We start from the raw sequence: 5,822 nt of genomic DNA, 5'->3' as shown, positions 1-5,822 counted from the left end.
CTGCTTCTCGTTCCTACAACGTGGGTATTGGTGAGTAGAGCTTTTATGCATTAATTCAGTTCAACCTGTGAAGGAAGGTGAACCTCACCTTATTGTACTGTGTGGAAGATTTGAGAACAAGTCTTCCGTTTTTTTTGGACCCAACCTATGTCCATACATATGTATGGAGGCCAACTGGAAATATTAGCTTCTAAATACTCCTCCATTGTTGTTAGCCGAATAACCTCTGTCGGGGACACTGAGTGCCACGCCTACTCCGGTGGAGCCTGCTTAGCATGGAAAACCTGCTTTCAGACCTGAGAATGGGGCTTCACAGAGACCTATCTCTGAGAATGGGACTTCACCGAAGTCTACCTCAGAGAATGGGGCTTCACAGAGACCTATCTCTGAGAATGGGACTTCACCGAAGTCTACCTCAGAGAATGGGGCTTCAAAGAGGCCTACCTCCTGGAAAGGCTGGCAAACCCCTGGGAGAGATGTGTTTCTGTCCCTGCTTTTCTTTTCTTCACTGTATAAGAGTGCCTATTAATCTTTTACTATTTCTGCTGTTCATTGTACTTACTCATGCTCAACGTTCCCTTATTCAAAGCTCTTTCTTAAGAGTGTTGATGACTCCAACATCTGATGGGTGTCTTAAAAATATGACTAACTCACCAGAGTTAAGTGCTACTCTGAAAGCCCCTCTTATGGAGGCTAGTAGACAAGTCATAAGTAAATATAAAAGTATTGGGGGTTTCATGACATCACTTCAGCAGAAGGAATTGTTTGTAAGAGATTTACAAGAAGCTGTAGGCTAGCTAGACCAGAAAGAATGTATGGCAATTGCTGGGAGAACTACTTAGGAGAAAGAACTTCCTATTACTCTCTTTTATTTACTAAGAGACTTGCTAGATCTAGGCCTCCGTGGTGCTTACTATTAAAGAAGGAACAGGAAAGATCTTATGGGACAGTTAAGGCCTCTAAAAAAAGGTAATGGTTAATTGGTGATAAACATCGAAACCCATTGTATTTCTTAAAAATAGAGATAAGCTGGAAACAAGTGCCTATCAGGCGACCAGCTGGTGACCACCCAAGAATGAAGCCCTGCAGCAAGATTGTGTAACCTTTTGCCCTTTCTCCTGGAGACTTTTGCTATAAAAGTTTGTTATCCTCTGCATTAAATCGCACTCAGCATCCACTCCTCTTGTGTGTGAGTTGTCTGTTTGCCATCTCCCCACCTATTCCAATTATCTCCACTTGGTGTCCTCAGTTGTCCCGACAGAGCCCGTCCGCGGCAACTGAGAATAATTTTCTGAGCCATACCACATACAACATTTCACTCCATTCAAAGCTTCTTTGGAAGAATTCCAGATTCTTGGACCAGGTAGGTCCACAGGTGCTCCCTGTTAATATCTGCTTCTGAATCCTACATTGTTTCTTCTACAAGTTTGAAGTTTGGCAAAGCAACTCAGTTTGAATTGCTGAATGATTGGAGTTGCAGAGCTCTGCAGTGGTTGCAAGTGTTCAGACGAGGCATTCAGGTTTGCTTTTCCCCATAGGATGATCCATGCTTATTGGGATCATTCGCTTTTTGTTCCTACATCGTGATTATTGGTGAGTAGAGCTTTTATGCATTCACTTGGTTCAACCTGTGGAGTAAGTTGAACCTCCCCTTATTGCACTGTGTTGAAGATTTTTTTTCTTTTTTAAAATTATCTTTAAGTAGTTGTACAATGAAGTTCCCATTCTACAAAACAGCATATGAGGATAAAGTGTCTGACAACATTGTCACCCATCTCTCTTAACTCATCCCTTCTATCACTATTTTTTCTTAATTAAGATTAGGTGATTACCACAACTATGTTTATTGCAGCATTATTTACCATAGCTAAGATATGGAACCAACCCAGATGCCCCTCAGTAGATGAATGGATCAAGAAAATGTGGTATATATACACAATGGAATTCTATGCCTCCATCAGAAAGAATGACATTGCCCCATTTGTTAGGAAATGGAAAAACTTGGAAAAAATTGTATTAAGTGAAGTAAGCCAGGCCCAAAGAAACATAGGTCCCATGGTTTCCCTTATTTGCAATATCTAGTATATGCACGAGTCAAGCGGAAAAAGTTAGATAATGTGATGTCAGGAAAATGAACCCTTAGCTATGTATTTTAATGTTTTTTCTTTCATACATGTGTTTCTAACGCATTTATAAGATTATCTCTTTGTTGCTTTGTATGTCCCTCCCCCACAGTATAACCCCTGCTTTCACTATATTTGATGTCAGTATAACTTGTGGAGGAGATGGGGAAAAACCAGTTGTTTAAGGATACAGGTGGATCTGATGCAACAATGAGACGTACAAGTTGTCATGTCCAAAACGAGCTTTACAACGTCGGTGCGGGGGGGGGGAGGGGAGGGGAGGGGGTGGGGGGGGGGGGGGAAGGAGAAGGATTGGGATGGAGGGGAGGGGGGAGGCTGGGAAGGGATGGGAAGGGTAAACAAAGGAGGAGGCTGCAATGCTTGGTAAGAAATGTACGCATTATCCTGCCCATGCAATTGTAACCCCTCTGTACAGTTTGTTCACAAATAAAATAAAATTAAATTAAAAAAAAACTTAAAAAAAAAGATTAGGTGATTACATAAATTTCACATATTTCACAGTATTGTGGAATAGTGTTAGAATCACAAACACATTTTGACTTCCACAGGCAAATTGTCATTATCATGGTCTATACAGTTTGTGAATTCTATGAGCTTTGATGATACAAGTTATTTTTTCCACATCAGGTGATGTTTACATTTCTTTCCTTTTGCTTAGTGTAGGCTGTTTTCACTTATTCTGTTCCTCCTCCTGGCTTCTCTCTGTTGCATGCATATATCTACCATATATATGGTCTAGAACATGGAGTCATTTAGCAATGATATGACAAAATGGATGACTGTCCTTTGTTTCTTGAGTCCTGTTTGCCATATCTTCTTGTATTTTGGCTTTAGCATCCACATATCAGGGAGGCCACCTGCCGTTTGTGTCTTTGTTTTTGGCTTACTTCACTCAAAATAATCTGCTTTAGTTCCACCCATTTCCCTGCAAATGCCATTATTTTGTCGTTTCTAATGTCTGCATAATATTCCATTGTATCTTAGGTACCACAATTTTTGTATCCACTCATCAGTAGTGGGGCATCTGGGTTGTTTCCAAATCTTGGCTATTGTAAACAGTGCTGCAATAAACATGGAGGTGCATATGTCTTTGTATACTGGTTCTTGTTGCTCAGGATAGAGGCATAGGAGTGGTATGGCTGGGTCATAGGGGAGGTCTGTATTTAGCTTTCTCCAAACTGTTTTCCAAAGTGGTTGTGTTAGTACACATTCCCACCAACAATGCAGTAGGGTTCCTCTTTCTCTGCATCCTGTCCACCATTTGTCGTTGGCTGACTTTAGGATGTGGGCCATTCTGCTTGGGGTAAGATGGTATCTTAGTGTTGTTTTCATTTGCATTTCCTTTACAGACAGGGATGATGAACATTTCTACATGTGTTTCTTTGCATTTTTATCTCTTCTTCTGAGAAGTCTCTCTTTAGTGCCCTTGCCCATTTCATGATTGATTTGTTAGATTTGTGAGGGGTTAGTTTCTTGAGTTCGCTGTATATAATGGATATTAGACCCTTGTCTGATATTTTTCTGGTAAATATTTTTTCCCAATTGGCTGTCTTTCTAGTTTGGTTGCGATTTCTTTGCCTGTGCAGGACTTTTTATCTTAAGGTAGTCCCATTTGTCCAGTCTCTCTCCAATTTGTTGTGACCCTGGGATTCTGTTCAGGAAGTTCCTGCCTGTGTCTATAAGTTCAAGTGTCTCTCCTACTCTGATCTGTAGTCGTTTCAGAGTATCAGGTTTGATGTTAAGGTCTTTAATCCATTTTCAATTGATGTTAGTACATGGTGATAGGCTAGGGTCCACTTTCATTTTTCTGCATGTGGCCACCCAGTTTTCCCAGCACCAATAGTTGAAGAGTTTATGATTCTTCCACTGTATGTCTGTGGCTCATTTGTCAAATATCAACTGACTGTACATATGAGGCTTTATTTCTGGGTCCTCTAGTCTGTTCCATTGGTCTTCGGGTCTCTTTTTGTACCAGTACCAAGCTGTCTTTGTTATTATGGCTCTATAGTAGAGTTTGAATTTTGGTATCCTGATCATTCCTGTGTTGTTTCTTTTGCATAGAATTATGTTGGCTATTCTAGGTCGTTTGTTGTTCCATATGAACTTTTGGACTGTTTTCTCTATTTCAGTAAAGTACATCATTGGGATTTTAATGGGAATTGCATTGAATGTGTGTATAAATTTTGGCATATAGCCATTTTCACTATGTTAATTCTGCCTATCCAGGAACATGGGAGATCTTTCCATTTCCTGGTTTGATTCTTTTTTAAGGCTTTTATAGTTTTCATGAAATAGACCCTTTACATCTTTGGTTAGGTTAATTCCTAGATACTTTATTTTTTGAGGTTATTATGAATGGGGTTGTTTCCTTGATTTTCCTTTCTGCTTGTACATTGTTGGTGTACAGAAAGGCGACTGATTTTTGCGGGTTAATTTTGTATCCTGCTACTTTACTGAAGTGGTTTATGAGCTCTAGGAGTTTGGGGATGGAGCCTTTGGGATCATTAAGGTATAAAATCATGTCATCTGCAAAAAGAGATAGTTTAACTTCTTCCTCCCCTATGCGGATCCCTTTAATGTCTTTTTCTGCCTTACTGCTCTGGCCAAGGACTCCAGAACTATATGGAATAGGAGTGGAGGGAGTGGGCATCCTTGCCTTGTTCCTGTTTTTAGGGGAATTGGATGTAGTTTTCCCCATTAAATATGATATTGGCTGTTGGTCTGTCATGTAAGGCTTTTATTGTTTTAAGGAATTTTCCTTCTATTCTAATTTTTTCCAGAGCTTTAAACATGAATGAATGTTGTATTTTATCAAAAGCCTTTACTGCATCAATGGAGATAATCATGTGGTTCTTGACCTTGGATCTGTTGATGTGATGGATTACATTTATTGACTTATGTATGTTAAACCATCCCTGCATCTCTGGGATGAAGCCTACTTGGTCATAATGTATGATTTTTTATATGTTTCTGGATTCTGTTGGCTAGAATTTTATTGAGGAGCTTTGCATCTGTGTTCATCAAGGAGATTGGTCTGTAGTTCTCTTTTTTTGTTGGATCTTTTCCTGGTTAGGGGCTGAGTGTGATATTGGCTTCAAAGAATGAGTTTGGGATTACTCCCGCTGCTTCTATTTCTCTGAAGAACTTCAGGAGTATGATTATTAGTTTCTCTTTAAAGGTCTTATAGAATTCTGAAGTGAATCCATCTGGTCCTGAGCTTTTCCTTGATGGAAGGTTTCTGATTGCTTCATCTAATTGTAGGTTATTGTCATTTTTAATTGATTTATTTCTTCTTGGTTCAGTTAGAGCAATTTGTATTTCTCTAGGAATTCATCCATTTCTGCTAAGTTTTCCTTCTTTTGTGAGCATAGTGTCTGGAAAGATTTCTTTATAATTGTTTGGATGTCTTGGATGTTTGTTGTAATTTTTCCCGTGGCATCTTTGATCTTATTGATTTAGATATCCTCTCTTCTTCTTTTTTGTTTGGTTAATCTTGCCAGTGGTCTGTGAATTTTATTGATTTTTTTTAAAAACAAGCTTTTTGTTTTATTGATTTTCTTTATTGTGTTGAAGATTTGAGAACAAGACTTCAATTTTTTGACATGACCTATGTCAATACATATGCATGGATGCCAACTGGTTAATACCTGCTTCTGAATTCTCCATGGTTTCATCTAC

This window comes from Dipodomys ordii, unplaced genomic scaffold (assembly GCF_000151885.1).
Source record: "Dipodomys ordii isolate 6190 unplaced genomic scaffold, Dord_2.0 Scaffold272, whole genome shotgun sequence".
Classification (NCBI taxonomy): domain Eukaryota; kingdom Metazoa; phylum Chordata; class Mammalia; order Rodentia; family Heteromyidae; genus Dipodomys; species Dipodomys ordii.
Note: the sequence above shows the minus strand (reverse complement) of the source record.